Source organism: Canis lupus, chromosome 38, assembly GCF_011100685.1.
Source record: "Canis lupus familiaris isolate Mischka breed German Shepherd chromosome 38, alternate assembly UU_Cfam_GSD_1.0, whole genome shotgun sequence".
In the NCBI taxonomy this organism is placed as follows: domain Eukaryota; kingdom Metazoa; phylum Chordata; class Mammalia; order Carnivora; family Canidae; genus Canis; species Canis lupus.
In genome coordinates this window covers 1951355-1971055 of record NC_049259.1, presented here as the reverse complement: position 1 = coordinate 1971055, position 19701 = coordinate 1951355, and the positions used below count along the sequence as shown (strand labels likewise).

General features: G+C 47.1%; 1 protein-coding gene across 1 annotated transcript in view; it reads right to left on the bottom strand.

Moving 5' to 3' along the window:
- NFASC (neurofascin) overlaps positions 1-19701 on the bottom strand; it is a 177444-nt gene extending 157743 nt beyond the window's left edge. Inside the window, 1 exon segment of the mRNA XM_038586009.1 lies at positions 19631-19701. The gene's annotated coding sequence lies outside the window, so the exon portion shown is untranslated.

The window sequence follows — 19701 nt, the reverse complement described above, 5'->3', positions numbered from 1 at the left end:
GCAAGGGCCTTCTTCTGGGCTGCAGACTGCTGACTCCTCACTGTGTCTTCACTTGGTGGAAGGGGTGACCTGGCTCTCTAGGGTGTTCTCTATAATTGTAATTATCCCATGTATGAGGGCTTCATCCACATGACCTACTCACCTCCCAAAGGCCTCACCTTCTAATATCATCACCTTGGGAATATAAATTTGGGGGGGGGGGGATATAAACATTCAGGCCATAGCAGACATCTGCTTGTGAAAATGGAAGAGTTGATTCAGTGGTTCTCCAAGTGTGGTCCCTGACCCAGCAAGAGCAGCATCACCTGGAACCTTGTCAGAATGCATATTCTTAGGCCCACCCCAGACCTCCTGACTCAGAAGCTGTGTGTGTGTGTGGGGGGGGGGGGATGCCTAGCAACCTGTGTTCTGACAAGCCCTCCAGGAACTGTGATCAGGCTAAAGTCTGAGCATCACAGACTAGCCTGCCTTTCAGGTCCTCTGCAGCTCCGCAGTTTCCAGCCCAGCCTGCGTAAGGAGATGATGATGGCAACAACAAACACTTGCTGACTTTTTGCAGCACCAAACACTCCTTTGAGCACCTTACAACAAATAATTCCACACCCCACAGATCTCAGTAGGAAGGCTCAGACACAAATGGTTGAGGCCAACCAGCCCAGGAATAAGGCCATATCTTCTCACTCAGTGGCTGTGGCCCTCTGAGCCTTCTTCATAGGCCCAAATGCAAGTCTAAGAAACAGGCATCATAACTGTAACTAATGCAGTTGAATTCCTCTGCCCCCAGAGATCCTATGAGCTTTCACCTTGGAAAAGGACAGACAGACAGACCTGACAAACTGCCACCACTCCTTGTTCCTCATGTCCACTGCTCATAGGGAAAGAAGCAAAATATAAGGTGGCCTGCCTTCAAGTGGAGTTGGAGGTGCATCCAACATGGAGTCAGGAGGAGTGACTCAATCTCCTGGGTTTGCAGAATTTTCTAGAAAGAATGAGTCACAGTGGGTGGGGAGTGGCAGGAGGGAGTCAAGTCCTCTATAACCCCCGGACTTCCCAAGAGCATCAGTGAGTGAAGAGACATAAAGGAAAGGAGGCTGCTGGATTTGGGGGGAAAGGGCCAGCTGGGACACCCTCCCAGCCTATGCAGTGCAAAGCAAGTCAGCAGCCCTGTGGGAAAAAGATAATTTGGCCTGGCCCTCCTGCCTTCCTCCCGTCTCACAATGGCATCTTGGGTAAGTGGGTGGAGGGGTGTGGGGCAGCAAAGGTATTCTACAAATAGACAGCTGGTGAGAAAATTCTGGCTACCAGTTGGGAGGGTGGGTTCTGTTCCTGGCTTTGCCTTGGGGTTGATGCACAGCTTTGAGTGAGACACTTCCTGGACCTTCACTCCCCTCTGTGCAAAATGGAGGACTTGACACTAGTCCCAAAATCTCCCTAAGCTCAGACACGAGATACTAAGGGCTTCCTCATAACCAAAGAACCTATCAGCTGCTCACACCTGTGTGTTTCTTACTCCAGCAGGAGGAAGAGGGTCTCTGCCTAGAGTTACAGTGAACTTTGTGGCTGGTAAGAGGCTTTCAGCATTCACAGTAGCATGGAGCTCAATCAGATGAAATCAGATTAGGGCAGCCCTGGTGGCCCAGCGGTTTAGTGCCGTCTTTGGCCTGGGGTGTGATCCTGGAGACCTGGGATCGATCCCACATCAGGCTCCCTGCATGGGGCCTGCTTCTCCCTCTGCCTGTGTCTCTCTGCCTGTCTCTCTCTCTGTGTCTGTCATGAATAAATAAAGTCTTAAAAAAAATATTAAAAAAAAAAAAGGAACCAGATGGATCTGATTTGAAGCCCCAACTGCACAGTTTAGTAGCTGAGACCTCAGGAAAATGTCGCTCAAGTATCTGGGTTTTGCTTTCCTGTAAAACAAGGCTACTGAAAATACATCATAAGTGAAGTGTGGAGTGAGATGATATCTATCAAAAGCCCTTAGCACGTTACCTAGCACATAGTAAGCTGTGGATATCTGGTGATTGTCATTATTCTAACCTTGCTCTTCTTATTACTACTACTGCTGCTATGACAATAATCAGGGATGGGAAAGGTTATGGGCCACTCATGCCTAAATACAGCATACCTCCTGTCCTCCCACAGCTAATCAGGCTGATAACCATGGTCAATTTACACACATCTACAAGAAGAAAAGCACGGGGGCTCCTAGATCTCTCAACCCAGAACCAAGCCTCACTGGAAAAAGAGATCTCTTACTATTCAGGAAGCTTTACATCTTCCTCTCCCCCTCTTCTCTTATGCATGCATACACATACATAGAGAGCCAGCAGTCTTCCATGGAGAATTCTAGGATAGACTGGGGCAAAGGTTGAGGAGGTGCCAGCTACCCAGCTGTGCCTGAATATAGAGCTCAGAGCAGCCTACACAAAACAAATAGAAAATGAACAAGCAAGCTAGCCAGCAGCCACACAACCAGTGATGATGCAAGAAGACAATGGGTTCTTCCCAGGCCTGGCCACCAAGTCCCGTGGCTGTTGAGACCAGGACTTGAAACCCAGCCAAAGCTGAGAGGGTACAGTGATGGTCACATGGTATTCTGGACCAGAACTGCTTGAACTGGAAGAGGTCTTGTGTTGGGTGGATTGCTCTCCATCCCCCACCTAGAGATCCAGGGCTGCCTTATGCTAGATACCAGCTGAAACCTGAATCACAGGAGATGCCCAGGAGACAGCTAGACTAGGAATCCATAGGCCAAGAGTCAGGAGGTGGAGACCCAGCCTTGGTTCTGCCCTGATTCATGCCACTTCCTCATCTGGCCACTCAATTCTCTGTGCTTTGATTTTCTCACCTGGAAATGAAATATTATCTAAAAGTGATATATTAACTCAGTGTGGTCAGGGGTATGATAAGGATACAGTTAGATCAGAGGAACCAAGACAAGGGGACCAAAATGGTTTATTATGAGAAATGGACTCTCATTCCCAGTCCTGAGATGTGCATCTCACATCAATTTCTGTTTTGCTAATTGACCTTATATTGACTTCTTCACCATCTCTGAACCTCGGAAGGAAAAGTCACCCTTCCTCCCTGCCATCTTTTTTCCCTGTGGGTGTGGCCAGCGTGAAATTAGGAAATTGGATCTTGAGGATAACCAGACTGCCCATTTCTTCCTAATTTCTGCCCCCTCCCTTTTAGAGACACTCCCTAACGAGCTTGCTGGAGCGCAGAAAGAGCAAGAGCTCCATCTTTAAAGGTTCCACTGTAAATCTCCTTGAAGTCTTCAGGTTACCATAGATTGTATGCACTCTCTCTGCTAAACTGCATGAGCTCTGTGGTCTGAACCAGCCATTTGCATCTATCCTTTATTACTTTGTGTAATTAGTGACCTTCACTACACACAGGTGCCTGGTGTGCTTTGTCAACTAGAGTACCAGGTACAACTACATTACCAGAAGAGACTGCCCCTACTTCCTGCTGTAATTCTTCCTACAACTGAGCACCTTTTTGAGGTTCAAAAATATTATCTGTTGCTCACCAAAGTCATTAGCAGATAAGGTAGGGCATGAAGCTACTATAAGGAAGGGGGTTAGGAAGTATCAAGAGCTCACTTCCATGGGCCACTTCTTACCTGGTAGGCGCTATGCAAAGGGGTTCATGTGTATTATCTAATTTCATTCTAACAATTCCATGTGGGGTGAGCACCACTTAACAACCCAGTTTACAGATGAAAAGTAGGGGAGACTTAAATAATTTGCCAAAGGTCACACAACTGGTGAATGTAGAGCCAGACTTGAACCCAGGCTCTTCCTCTAGAGCTAGTTTCCCCTTCCAAGACGAGATGCATGCCCTTGGGCTTTCTACAATGGAAACTGGAAAAAACAAACCTGGGTTAGGAAGAAAGGTTTGAAGGCTGACAACTGATCTGGAGCAAACACACTCCAAGCTAGCAGAATAGCTTTAGCCACCTCTGAGTAGCCCTTGGCCTTTTGGTCTGTTCCTGACATGCCAGCATCTGGGTAGATACCAGATCACGTCACCAGCCTTTTGAGAAACAAAGCATTCTTGCTCTCAGAAACCCCAGCTGCAACTTTTTGGGGGTGCTATCTAAAAGCTCTCTCTTTATTTCTCAAGGTATAAGAACACAAACAATCTGGGAAATGTGTTCAGAGAGGGTTTCCCAATCTGTCTAAGAATGGGGCCAATGCCTTACTCAGACCCTGATCCTCTCCTCACACCAGCCTTCCAGAACCTTCCAGCTGGACTTAGCCCCACACCATTCTTAGTCTTTTGCAACATTTCCTTTGACCTCGGCTCCTCCCTCGCCTGCACATCTGAGGGCAGCCAGATGGAGAATGAAGAGGGTCAGAGGCCTAGGGGCCGGCCCTCCAGCCAAACCTATTCCAGCTCCAGAAGCCTAATAGGTTTTATGGTGATTGCTAAGATACTCAGAACAGGTTGTGCTGGAATAGCCACGTGTCCTTGGGAGTGGAGAGATGATGCACTTAGACTCCAGACGCCTGTAGTTGGATGGGGTATTGCATGGTGTTAGCGCAAGGGGTCATGGGCAGCCAGTCTTCCAAGCAACAGGGGATTCATTTGCAGACTGGGCCTAACTGGGCATCTATTTCTACCAGAGAGGCAGCATGCTGACCATGCAGAACCACAGACAGGAAGCAGAGTTCTCAGGAAGAAAACCCTAGGGATACTCAAAGAGAAAAGAGAGAGGAAAAAAGCCAAAATGGCTTAAAAAAATAAATGAGGATTTAGCAGAGGAAATACTGAGGCAACACAATGGATAAACCCTCTGTATTTAAAAGTCAACTCTGGGCAATTCATAAAGCCAAAGAAGGTTCTGGATGCAGCAATCCTGGCCCTGATACAGGAAAGTAATATCTCAGCGCAGAATTCATGGACTACATAAGAGAAAAATCAGCCAAATTAGAACACAGAAAAGGATGAATGTGGACCACATAGGAATAGACAGTTAGTCACATCTCAGTGAAGAGAGTCAGATATTTATATCCAAAGCCCACCATGGGATATTTGTAGTGCCTGTGAAGTCACTTGAGTTTCCTGTCTAGTTCTCTTTCTCAGTGTGGATTCAGTTAGTCTCAGCTAATACCCAACAAGGCCCTGAGTTAAAGAACTCTCCCAGGTAGACACAGATAAGCACCTGGACCAGGTAGATCCCTCTGGAATTGGTCAAACCATGCAAAAATCAGCCCTCTTTCCTCTTTTTTGAACAACTTAGCCAGACTGACTTCTGCCACGACGTGTCCTTATTATCTTGACAGCATTGCCAAAGCCAGAGAGGTGGGCAGGAGGACAGCAGACACTGGGACCTCCTCTCTGTGCTGAAGCTACTGGAGGAGATGGGCCCCTCCCCTGCATCGCCCTAGAAGGGGAGCACGAGCACCAGGTAATGAAAAAATCCTATTGATGCTACACCTGTGGATAGGAGAGGCTCATGGGATTGCCTCCTTTGTGTTTCCTTTTTTTTTTTTTTTACAAGAATGAAAGGAAAACCTAGATAGGCAAAAGAGATGAGAGCTGGCTCAGTCAGTGGCTCTGCAAGCAGGGAGGGGACCATGGGGACAGATGGTGATTCTTCTATAGGGAAAGGTGTCACAGCCTCTGCCTTGGAGCCTGAGGAAGCCTGAGCAGTGACCTTACAGTGCAGTTTTGGCCAAGACTCTAACATTCCCTAATGACTGGTGTTTCTGAGATACTCAGACTCTTATCTCACTCTTCAAAACAAGTGACTGCCCCAAGACAAGGAAGCTTCTCAAACCAAGGGACCACCAGCCCATGCTGGAAGCCAGGGCTGCCTGTTGGGTAATGTGCCAGGATTAGGAAACTCTGGAATCAGATACAATCCCAGCTCTGCCACTTGGAGTTGTCCTACCTTAGGCAAGTTGGTTCCCATTCGAGCCCCCATTTTCTCAGTGTAATCAGGATCATAACACCCAGTCCAAGGGTTGTGATGAATCAATGAGATGACAAAAGCCAAGCCTCTAGTATAGCCCACCACTTTAAAAATAAATTCTGGGCAGCCCCGGTGGCTCGGCGGTTTAGCGCCACCTTTGGCCCAGGGGCGGATCCTGGAGATGGGGGATCAAGTCCCACGTCAGGCTCCCTGCATGGAGCCTGCTTCTCCCTCTGCCTGTGTGTGTCTCTGCCTCTCTCTCTCTCTCTCTCTCTCTCTCTCTCTGTCTCTAATGAATAAATAAATAAAATCTTTTAAAAAATAAAAATAAATTCTTACACAATCTCTTGTCTGCATAACACAAACATTTACAGAGCCCTTTTTCCTACATTATTTTCTATTTATATAGCCCTGTTAGCTAGGCATTATTATTCTCATTTTGCAACTGAGAAAATTAAAGCTAAAGAATGTCAAATAATTTTCCCTACTCTTTTAGACCCCCTAATCCCTCTGGTTTTCAGATCCTTAATCTAGTGCCCTTTCTGCCACCCCACCCTGGAATCATCATCCATTCAATATAGACTTCCTGAAAGTTTACTAGATTCCAGGCATGGTTCTAGGCACTGGATGCCCACTCTGACTTGTTCCAAGAGTAGAACTGTCCTCCTCTAAGCCAGTCACGTTCTTTGATCCCTCATGGCTGATGGTACGTGCATGCGAGCAGTGGCCAGAGAGATAGATGGTGACACATCATGCTGTAACCAGCTGAGCCTACCACCCACAGGCTGACTGAGGATGACTGCAGGGTATGACTGATAATCTGACATAAGACATTCAGTGCCCTTGAGGCACCTTACAGGCTCTTAGGGGTAAGGAAGACACAGCCAGATAAAAAGTGTATCAGAGGGAAGAGAAAAGCCATCCAGAGAACCAGTGATTTTCAGCCTGGGCTGTACATCAGAATCATTGAGGGGCTTTTAAAACATTCTAGTGCCTTGACTCAACTCTGAGATTATGAGTTATTTGGTTGTAGAGTGGGCCCCAGCATCTGTAGATTTTTAAAATCTCCCCGGGTGAGACTAACATGTTTCCAGGTTAAGAACCCATATATAGGGCCTTACCAATCAGAGTATGGTTTGCTGCCAAGCAGTATTGACATCATGTGGAGGCTGGTAAGGAACGCAGAAACTCGGGCCCAACCCAGACTTCATCATTCTGCCTTTACGCTTTAACAAGATCCTTGGTGACTTGTGTGCACACAGAAGATGGGAAAGGGCAGGCTCCTTCCCGTGAGTCAACCAAAGAAGTCCCCCACCTAGCCCCAGCTGGGACATAGATATAGCCCACCTGATCCCCACCAGGCAGCGCATACTCCTTGAGGTGGGCATCACGTGACTGTAGGGAGCCATGCCACCAAGCTCTACTTTTCTTGTCTCCCCCAGAGCTGCATCTGGGCCTGCATCATGGGACTCCATGTACAGGAGCTGCTGGAGTCCCAACAAATCCCTTCTGTGGCTAGAAGGAAGTTTGAGAGCTAGACCCTGTCACCATTTCAGTGACCAGAAGATAAAGAAGTTTCTTCCCCTTCCACACACTCTTCTCCCCCTTCCCAAGTGCTCTTTGAGAAAGAGGCACACTCAGGACAGCACCGCCCAGCCCCAGTGAGACATCGAGTTGCCCTACCAACCATAAAGGCAGCACTGTCCTTGCAGGCATGGAGGTGGCTGGTACCAGCTATGCCTCATGAAGAAGGGAATCCTCGAGAGAAGGCCAGACAGAGACACACAGAAAATCTGGCCCCTGCCAGCATCCTGCAACCCACTCCCAGCTCTTTATCCCTGCTACCAGTTCTGTCTTTGTTTCTGTCTCTCAGTTGTATGTGTGTGTTGTTTTCACACATGCCTGCCTTTGCTCTCTCATTAGACTGAGAGCAACCATCCTTGCTCCTCCTTTGTCACTGCCCACAGTACTAAGTACAGAGACTTACGCCCAGCAGGAGCTCAATAAATATTATTTGTATTCATGTGCACACATTTTCTTGAAGTCAAACTCATAGCTCCAGGCTAACAAAGAGCTACTTACTCACTAACAGGCGTTTATTAAGGATTACCATCAGCACGTTGAGATTCTATAGGAGGAAATAAGAAACTATAAGGCACATCTTCAAAAAGCATGGCCTCTGTTTTAGGAAATCAGATTTCAATGTACCAAGCCTAAGGCCAGAGACCCAAGGAAATCAAGTTATGTTTGTGATAAAGTTAGGCACACCTACGTACACTAGCATATACCAACACAATGGAAATTTTCTACTCCAGTCTTCTGACAGGTTATTTCTTACTTATTGATTGGCATTTTTAAGTATTTTTTCCCTCTAGTACCTCTACTACTCACCCAGACTCCCCATCCTGGGCCATGTCCACTATACCAGATAAACAGGACTTAAATATGCCTAGAGCTAGAAGGGGAGATGGATCAAGACCAGAAACTTTTCTCTGCTAGATGCCCACAAACATCCAACACAACAGCATATCATCTATCTGCCACTTCACCCCAATGCCAAGTTTCTTGGGCCATACACAGTGCATTGCTTGCCCATTCAAGGCTCTAAAAAGTCTTGGATCAGGTCCCTAGGACCCCAGCCAGAATTCAAGGAGCATACTCTCTGACCTTAAAAGGAAAACCACAGGGAACCCTGGGTGGCGCAGCGGTTTGGCGCCTGCCTTTGGCCCAGGGCGCGATCCCGGAGACCCGGGATCGAGTCCCACATCGGGCTCCCGGTGCATGGAGCCTGCTTCTCCCTCTGCCTCTCTCTCTCTCTCTCTCTCTCTCTCTGTCTCTCTGTTACTATCATAAATAAAAATTTAAAAAAAAAAAAGAAAGGAAAACCACAGTACATCATGTATGGTTGTTCTCACCATGACAATAAAAAAGCCAGGGCAAAACTCATAGCCAGAAGCAGATTTCCAGTCAAATTTAGCATGGGGCTTTCCCAGCATTGTGCCAAGCTCATTCCCATTCAAAAGTCCACTTTGCTCTATGTCAAAGAGGTCTAGGTATGATAGGCCAATATACAAGAGTAAGTGGCAAACATCGAGAGTTCTGACTATAGAGCTATGCCGTCCAATACAGTGGCCACTAGTCACACATGGCTATTTAAATTAAATTAAATTAAAAATTCAATTCTCACATGAGCCCCATTTCAAGTGCTCAGAAGCCACATGTGCCTAGTGCTGCCATGTTGGACAGTACAGATATAGAACATTTCTATCATCACAGAACGCTCTATTGAACAGCACTACTATTGAACTTTGAAGTGCTTCATTTGAACTAATGAGTAGGATTACCTTAATACCCTTATAAAATACCCTAATGAGTAGGGTATTCTAGGAAATTCTGTTGCTCTCTCCATGTTTGTTAGAGAACTTTTATTTTTTTTTATTTTTGAAAGTATTTTATTTATTTATTTTAGAGAGATAGAAAGAGAGAGCTCGAGTGGGGGGAGAAACAGAAGGGGAGGAGGAGCACAAGCCCAAAACAGAGATCAATCTCAAGGCCTGGGCAAAAACCAAGAGTCAGATACTTAATGGACTGAGCCACCCAGGCACCCCCTAGAGAGGTTTTAGATACTCCAAAATGTTGAGTAGAGGGTGTTTTCTTTCTTTCTTTTTTTTTTTTTTTTTTAAGATTTTACTTACTCATTAAAGACACACAGAGAGAGAGAGAGAGAGAGGCAGAGACACAGGCAGAGGGAGAAGCAGGCTCCATGCAGGGAGCCCAATGCGGGACCCGATCCTGGGTCTCCAGGATCACACCCTGGGCCAAAGGCAGTGCCAAACTGCTAAGCCACCGGGGCTGCCCTAGGGAGTGTGTTTTCAGAATGAAAGAAAAATGTGCTGAGATTCTCATATAAATACAAAGACTCTAAGGCAAAATTTACAAGGCTACAAATTGGGTCATTTTAGCATGCATATGTGCACACACGTGTTTTCTCCTTAAAAGGGCCATTTACTAGTTCCCCCAATCCATACTTTTGCTTTCATTACAAAGACTGCAAAATCAGATGCTGTAAACTAGGCTGATGCCAGAAAGCCCACGCACTACCTAGTCCCAGCCAGAATTGTTTTCTAGATCCCTTTGAATTGCTCTAAACATTCTGTGGCTTTACCTTCTAACCTGGCATCATTGGAACGAAAAAGCTTTCAGAGTCAGGTCAGCACCCTGGACAGCAGCAAGCTCCCTGCCAGCACCCAAGAAAAAGTTTCCCCAAATACCTCTTCAGAAGTAACTACCTTTCAAACACCACCCCAGACAGGGAACGAGCTCAGTCAAGACGCTTCAAATGCTCCTGACCAACTACTCAGTCAGGGTCAAGATTCTCTGTAGTCCCACCCCAGCCATTCCCTCCAATTATATCTTCCACTGCTCCAGCCTGGCCAGTGCAATGCCTGACCACAGCTTCCCTCCTATAAACCTTTGATTACGTTCTCTTACCCCACCAGAAAGGCCCATTTCCTCACCTCTACCTATTCAAATCCTACCTATACTCAGAGCCCCAAACCAGTCCCTGCTTCTTTTCAAAACTTTCCCAAAGGACTTTAGTCTACATGAACTTCCTCTCTTCTCTGATATCCCAAAGTATTATTGGTTTAGATAGTGCTTTAGGGAACTTTAGTATAAGAATATTTACTTATTCTCAGGGATCCCTGGGTGGCTCAGCGGTTTGGCGCCTGTCTTTGGCCCAGGGCGCGATCCTGGAGTCCCGGGATCGAGTCCCACATCAGGCTCCAGGCATGGAGCCTGCTCCCTCTGCCTGTCTCTCTCTCTCTCTCTCTCTCTCTCTCTCTGTGTGTCTATCATGAATAAATAAATAAATAAATAAATAAATCATTTTTTTTAAAAAAAGAATATTTACTTATTCTCTTGCACAATTACTAGCTTTATATGCAGTTTTTAAAGTTCCCGGTAGTTTAGTATGTGGAAGAACTACCTCTGCCAGCAACTAGCCAAGGAGCCATGTGCAATATATGTAGCCCTTTTGAGTTTGTTTCTTGATCAGTAAAATAATGATCTTGGATTAGACCATCTCCAACATTCTATGAAATTGAGGATTCTTTCAAAACAAGAAGCCATCTAGAAATGTGCCATGCAAATAGTAGAGCCTTTGAAGACTGGCTGCAAGTGCAACACATATTATATATATTATATATATAATTATTATATTATATATAATTACATACATAATATGTGTTGCATATATATGCACAAGGCCTATATACCTATATAGGTAGAGATATATATATATTCCTTTGGATATATACCTACAAGGCCTCTCTCTCTCTCCCTCTCTCTCTCTCTCTCTCTCTCTCTATATATATATATATATATATATATATATATATATATATATGCCTACAAGGCCTAGCGCAGAGCTTAGGTCAGTCAGAGAACCCTGATATAGTTCCCAACATGAGTCCCAAAGCCTTCTATTCCACCCAATGTATGATAATGATCAGAAAGAGATCGAGTTCCTGTCCTCACCTACATCAGCATAGGAAAATTGCCTATGGCCTCAAAGGCATTTTGCTTCATAAAGAACATGTCACCATCAATGTTTGGAAATATACCACACAATGGGTATTTTTTTAAGATTTTATTTATTCATGAGAGACAGAGAGAGAGATTAAGATTACTTACTCATTAAAGACACACACACAGAGAGAGAGAGAGAGAGAGAGAGAGGCAGAGACACAGGCAGAGGGAGAAGCAGGCTCCATGCAGGGAGCCTGATGCGAGACTTGATCCTGGGACTCCAGGATCACGCCCTGGGCCGAAGGCAGGCGCTAAACCGCTGAGCCACCCAGGGATCCCCTGCACAATGGGTATTATAACAGTGTCCAACACCTGACAGCAGTGTTGACTTCTCATTAATTATGTATAAGTCCAGATAGGCTCTGGAAAATAACAAAATGCATAATCTTTGGTGAAAGATTTGGTGAAGCCCCAAAATAAAACTTTGGCTAGTCTCACAGGTAGAAGTTCCAAGGGGACAGAGAATTGACTTAAAATTTCAGCTCAATATCCTGGAGTCCCAGGATCGAGTCCCATGTCAGACTCCCTGCATGGAGCCTGCTCCTCCCTCTGCCTGTGTCTCTGCCTCTCTCTCTCTCTCTCTCTCTCTCTCTGTGTGTGTGTGTGTGTCTATCATGAATAAATAAAAATAATAAAAAAAATTTTTTAAATAAAAATAAAAAAATAAAACCCTACTCTCAAAGCATTCAGTTTACAGACCTACACACAAAAAGAAATAAGGATGACTTTTCCTCTTTTGCACATGGAGACATTAAGGCCCAGAAATGTTTAACAACTGTTGTGTTGCAAATAAAGATCAAGCTAGATTTAGAATCTAGTTGGAATAATTTCACTAACATAGGCAACATGCACACACAAGCACAGGCACACATACACATACACATACTCAGAGAACTCTTATTAATATAAAGAGACAAGTTATGAAACTCACTGACCCTGGAACTGGAAGATTCCACTGAATATCTGCAAAAAATGCTACTGCCAAAGCAAATTGGCCAGCATCAGTAAAGAAGGAAGGAACTCTCACCGGGAAAAGTCCTTGGAATTGCTCTGCCAGCCATTCACTCTCATCCCAGAAAATCACAAGATCAGAGAACAAAACTTAGCATCTGGTCAATCCACCCCCGTTGGCCTAAACTAGATCCAGGACAGTGAGCTCAGCACAGAAACCATCCTGTTTTAGGCCCTTCCCCAAGCTGGCCATGCTAAGTTTCCAGAAAAGGAAAGCAGGAAGACTCCAGCACAGCCAGATTAGAAGAGTAAAGACCCCAGCATTCAGGGTCCTCTCCAATTACATCTCCGTATTACATGCACCTACACCGAAGCCATACCATTTATTCATCCTGAATCAAAGATCCCCCCCCCTCCCCGCCCTGCCCCGTCGCACATCCCTGCTCTTACTCCAGGAGTTCTGATTATTAAGTCTTCAAGTGTTGCTATCTCAAGATCTCAAGTACTTCGTCTCACAAGAGGCTTTTCCAGATCACCCAAGCCCAACATAATCTCTTGCCAATTTTCTAGCACTTACTGTCTGGAATTAGCAATTGTTTGTTATATTTGAATGTATCTTTTCTTTCCTATTTAGGGAGGAGACAGGGTCTCATGAGCCTCCAGAAGTTGGTGCAATACTCCTTATGCACACAGGAGGTGATCAACAAATATTTGGTAATGATGATGACAATGATAGGACCTTCTCTGAAAGCGCATCTGCCACTGAAGGACAGAAATAGAGGCCAATGGAAACAGCCCTAAAGGGAGCCCACATGGTGGACAACAGCTCACATAGCCTTCCTCCAACTCTGGGTGCCTGGGCTTTCCTCATTCTATCTAGGACTGAATGGGAAATCCTCCCTTCCTACCCCTGAGCCGCTGATCCCAGGCTGTTTATCTCGTTAACTCTGTTTATTGTGATCCTGGTAAGAGGTTCTGAAGCCCTCCAAACCCCTCTCTAATTAAATTCATTAGAACAGATTGGGGCTTTCTTTCTGCATCTCAGAAAAATTAACAACACGATTAGCATCATAATGACAGGGAGAGGGGCTGCCAGGGAGGCCTTTCAGGAGGGGCTGGACCAGCCTGGGAGGGGATGAGTGAGGAGGAGCAGGTGAAGGAGAAGGCAGATGCTCAGGCAGCTGCTTCCCAGAGAAGGAAGCTGCAGGAGCCAGGAGGGGATGATAACAGCCCGAGGGGATGAGCCCACCGAACCCAAGCACTATAACTTTCTCAAGGCATGACATTTGGGGGAAGAAGGGCGGGACAAGAAATTAATCAATGATATAACTTCCAGAGACATGAGCTTCTGAGACAAGAGACATTGAGCAATCTTGTAGTTTTACAGGGAGAGAAACACAGTTAAGCTCTGTTAATGAGGGGGCCAGAAGTAAAACATAAGCCCCTCATGCTTTTCATGGTGGTGTCCTTTTCCTGTAGGATGTTACTGCAAGGACCTGGAGTGAGCAGGCTCAATGAAGCAGGTCACTTCTTTCTCAGAGAACCTGAACCTATCAGGTTTTTGTTGATATACCTCATGGGTTCCCTCATCTAGAATACTCCCCTCTTCTACCAATTTTACTAATTCTTCAAGGCTCAACTCCATTCTCATCTCCTCTGTGAAAAGCAGCTAGCATTTGATGAGCATTTATTATCAGCCAGGTATTCTGCTGGGGCCTTCACTGCCTTATCACATTTAATCCTTACAACATCTCTGGGAGGTTCATATTAATATCTCCAAATTACAGATGGAGAAGTTGCAGCTCCTCAGCTAGTAAACGGAAGAACCAAGGTTTGAATGTAAATCTGTCTGACCTCAAAGGCTGAGTAGTTTCTACTATGCATATCACTTCCCTTGACTCCAACAGTCATATTGAGGGATCACTCCTTCCTTTGAAGTTCTACTCTCCAGGGTCTGAAGACTTAATTACATACTGTTTTATATGATTCCTAAGAATTGTCACGTTTCTATTTATTTCCCCCATTTGAAAACAGGAACCATACTTCTGTATCCTTCAGGACATAGTAGGTACTCAAATATGCATGCTAACTACGCCTTTCTAACAGATTTTCCTGGAGAGCCTTGGACCACTGGGTAAAACATCTCAGGCTTTTATTTTTCCTTTCTTATAATATAGAGGAGAGGTGCATAGGTTTTTTTTTTTTTAAAGATTTTTAAAAATTATTTATTTATTCATGAGAAACACAGAGAGAGAGAGAGGAGAGGCAGAGACATAGGCAGAGGGAGAAGCAGGCTCCATGCAGGGAGCCTGACGCGGGACTCGATCCCGAGTCTCCAGGATCACGCCCTGGGCAGAAGGCAGGCGCCAAACCGCTGAGCCACCCAGGGATCCCCGGTGCATACACTTTGATGTCAAACAAATATAGGTTTAAATTTTAGCTCTGCAACTTACCTGTTCTACAATCTTAAATAACAACCTTTCTGAATCTGCTTCCTTATCTATAAAACCAGAATCCTATCAATACTTCTTTTTGTAAAGTTAACCTTTATGAAGATTAAATGAAATGATGCATATAAAGCACATAGTAGAGTGCCTAGAACATATCAAACAATCTATAATGATGACTATTATAGCACGACACTTCTATTTTTCTTGGTCTGCCTCAAGATCTAAGGAAAAGAGGGTGGCTCAAGAGTTCTCGAGTTGACTGGCACAATCTGACTGGTGCCGCAGGTCAGCAAAGCTTTAGAAGTGCCTACTCAAGCACCCAGCATAGCAGTTAGCTCTCAGGGCCCTTCCCTACAGTCCCAAGGACCAGGCCATATACATCCAACATCTGCCCTTGCAGCTAGGTGTGGGCTCTAGCAGACATTCTGAGTAAATGCTCAAAAGCTTGACATCAAGCTGCTCTGGCCAAAACAGGGTCTACCTAAACAGTGTGGTACAATCACTCCAGGTCCTACTGCCCACCATGACCCCTCAGTCATGCTCCTACAGTGTCAGGAACTCATCCACCCTCTCTTATAGCATTTCTTGTACTGAATTTTAATTTGTTTTCATTTTTGTCTCTCCAACTCACTCATACGCCCAACATCGAGCACATTTCCTGGGATATATTCAAAGACTCGGGACACACTAATGAAATGAACTAAAATAAGTGTGTGGGGAAGAAGGGTGCTCCTCGGATAGATAAGGCTGAGTGTGTCTATCCTTGCATTCTTACCCAGGTCAAATATGGATGTTCATGGTGACCTGTGCACAGGAGTATAACTTCAAAACCCTCCCCTGCCCACCATCAACCTCCCCTCCTCCATCTGGACTTCTCTGATGGCTCCCACCTGACTCCAACCTCCCCAGAACTCCAAGACTCTTCCCCACATATCAGAGCTTGTAATTTTCCTACTGATCTTATTTTTGAGCATGCATCTATGCATGTACTTGCTACTTTCCTGTCAGATAGTTAGCTCCGGGAGGGCAGACCTTGGGCTTCTTTTCCTTTGACTCTAACATTCTAAGTACACCCAGACCACAATTTGCCCCTAAAATACAAGGGCTTAGGAGGCAGATATGGGAGAGTTGAGTAGCCTTGATCTTGTCCCAGAGTTCCTTAGAGGTGCCCTGCCCCCATCAAGCTAAAGCAGCACCCAGTGAGGTTCAGCTGTGCAAGGAACATTTCCCTTCCCCTTGAAGCCAGGGATTTGGCAAAATCTTGCATCTCTTGGGACACCTGGGTGGCTCAGCAGTTGGGTGCCTGCCTTCAGCTCAGGTCATGATCCTGGGATCCAGGATCGGGTCCCACATCGGGCTCCCTGTGAGGAGCCTGCTTCTCCCTCTGCCTATGTCTCTGCCTCTCTCTCTCTCTCAGTCTGTATCTCTCATGAAGGAATAAATAAATCTTTAAAAAAAAAAAATCTTGCATCTTACCTCCTTCTCCTCCACCCTTTTCCTCAGTCAACTTCAGGGCCAGCTCTGACCTACCATTCTGGATAGCATCACCCAGCCCTCTTCCTGGTTCTGGAAGAGAGGGGGCTGATACCACTGGAAAGAAAGATCCACTGCTCAACATCCTTGTCCAGATGTTCTCACTCAAGCTTATCTATGGTATTTGTCTGTTTATTGTCTCTCTTTTCCATGACCCTGGAAGCTCTGAGAGACTAGACACTGTCTCGCTTTTCATCTCTACAATCCCCACACAGAGCAGAGCAGCACATTGCAGGGGTTCCTTAGTATTCACTAAATTAAAAAAAGTACGTAGTTGGCCTTAAATTCTTCCCACTTCCCTCTCCCCATGTCCTCCAGGCCAACCAGACTGAGGACTGAACTTCTCTGCTTCTTCCTTTCTGGCTTCCTAAGGATTTCTTTTTTCTAAAGACTAAGTGATGATCCTCACATCCCAGTTCTTGGATGGTCTTGGAGGACAGTGGTGCCAAGGGAAGGGAACAAGATGCAACAACGGAATGATGGGAGCCTTGGAATTCTGTCTCTCAGTCACTGCAGCAAAAGGACCCTCCTCTGTACCTCCTCCTCAGATATCCAAGCCCGAACTCTCCCCCACCCCAGACATCAGCCACCTCCTCAATGCGCCCCTGAAAGAAGCAGCCCTGGAAGCCAATCTGCTTCGGCCCATAGGGAGCTAGCTACCTCTTACTCCAGCTCTCCCGGGGGGAGCCAGCTCCTCTTTCTATGTGCCTTGGTTTATCCCTGCTTAGCCTTTATGATGCCAAACAAGGGATGTGGGGTGAGATTCATTGCACAAAACTGGCAAATATGTACATTGTTATCAGAATCCCCCACTGAAACTGAGCCCCAATCATGCATTTCAACAGCAGAACCTTAATCCAAGCAGCCCTCCAGGTGCTGCCTCCTCTTGGAACCAGGAAGTGCCTCGGGAAGCTTCCCGCCCCACCCCCTATCATGGGAGGGGGCACAGAAAGATGACAAAGCAGAAGATAGCTATCCCCCTAGATGCAAGTGCACCCCTCCCCGTCCCCCCACCTTGCCCCCGGGCCAGGCAGTATCTAAGTCCCCTTTAGGGTTGTCACACAAGAGCTGGAGTCCAAACACTTGGATTTCTAAAGTGAGGGATCCTTACAGAAATGGGACAGAACCCATCAGCAATGTACGCTAACCTTCAGTTTAAGCCCTGGGGATTTAGCTGAGGTTTCCAAGACAGGAATTGGGCTGCCATTCCCTGTTTGAGGGGAAAACACAATTTGTGGGGTTAAATGTGAACGAGTCTCTTTCCTCATTTGTGTTATTCTCATTCTTTATCTACACACATACACAACACACACACACACACACACACACACACACTTTCAGGTGAATCCAAAAGGAAAGATACTAATCCCTCAGGAGCGTGACCAAAAAGAAAAAAAGAAAAGAAAAGAAAAGAAAAAAGAAAAAAAAAGAAAACCCACCAGTTTCCTCCACATACACACACACACACAAAGAAATGCCAACTCAGTCAAGACAAAAGATTAGAATGACACCCCCCCCAATTTCCTTCAATTCTTCCTGCAGTACAATTCAATGGGATCCAATCATCCCCAAACCAGAGGGGAGAAGAAGCCTCTGCCTTCCTTCTTCTCCCTGCTGCCCACTCCCACAGCTCATACGGCCCCCATCCCCAGGGGATTCCACTTGCCACACACATTTCCCCTGGGCTTCTCCTACTTATGCCTCAAGTTTGGTGCATTCTGAACCTGCCAGGCTCTGGCCCCTTACAAACAATTCAACTCCGGCCCAACCATGTCTCAAAGGCCTGCAGTCTGCCCTTGCTGGAGATCTGATTGGGCCCCAGCAGGGCTCACCACAGTTCCAAGGGTAGATAAGAAACACCAGGCCCTCATCCCAGGCAGGCTGGAAAGGGGCACTGTCATTCATTCCTCCAGACTGAGGGAAGAGGCATCTCTGACCAACACGCACACACACACAACCCACTGCCAAGTGCCAAGGAAGGGATCAGGAGCAGAACCTGGCTCAGGGTCGGAGAGGGGCTGCCATGGGGACCAGAGTCTAAGTGATTCAGCACTCTGCCCGCTCTCAGCCCAGCCCATGGGCCACACTCATGACAGCTCCTGATGCCAAAGTGCTGACTTGGAGGCTGAGGAAGAATTCTCTCTAAAATCCAAAATTCTCCAACCCTCCAGTAGGGCTCCATATCCAGGCCTTTGCATCCCAGGACTCAGAGCAAGACCAGGAAGAGGTCCTCAGCCATTCCCTTGGACCTTGACTCCTGCCCAACCTAGTTTCCCTGTGCTTAGCATCCCCTCCCCCCAGTCCATCTAGGAAACAAACCTGAACAGCCAGGGGAAGAGGGTGGCCGAGGAGGCACATAAGAGGCCTGCTAACCCCCAGCACCTTGCATCCTCAAGCTATGAATCGGATCAAACATGCAGAAAGGGGTTATGAGTGGATTCTGCAACCAGAGTACATTGGGCCTTCAGAGCCCTAGGCCTCCACAGACAGGGAAGGAGGGCCCTGTGGCAGGTGATGGGGCTCCGTACAAGCCCTGTAGCGACACAGAGCACCAGGAAGGGCAAGTGGGAAAGGTGATGGGTGGCGGGCCAGCTAACAGCCAAGGAGGGGAAGACGGGGTTCTTGAGAGAGACTATGGTTCAGGAGGAAACCAAGAGGCAGCTGGGAAGGGCCTGGGACGGAATGTGTAAGGGGGACCTGGGGAGGACAGAGACCGAGGATGCAGAGCCGGCCACAGGGAGTGATGGGGATGTGAGGTGGAGACCAGGACAGGGGAGGCCAAGGGGAGGGGCTGATGGAAGGGATGGAGTCATTCAAAGTAGGGTGAGGAGGTAAACAGGTACAGGGGCAGGGCTGCGGAGGAGGCAGGGAGGGACAGAGGCAAGGGGAAGAGGTCGAGGATGCAGGAAGGGGGAGGGGATGCGGCCGATGAGACGGAAAGGTGTTGGGGTGGGCAGGGGGTGGGCGCCGAACGGGGTGGGCCCGGATGTCCGCAGAACAGGATGGATTCGGAGCAGGTGACGGTGCGGAGACGAGAAGGGACGGGGATGTGGGCGGAGGGGGATGGGGACAGGTCGGGATGCAGCCGGGCGGAGCGGGGCGGGAACAAGGAGGTGTCGCTAGATGGGTCTCCGTGACCCCCCGGCCGCGCCGCATCCCCCCGGCATCCGCGCTCGCCTACCTGCGAGGGCGCGGGCTCCGGCCCCGGGCGCAGTCGGTTCCGTCCGCCGCCGCCGCCGCCGCCGCCGCCGC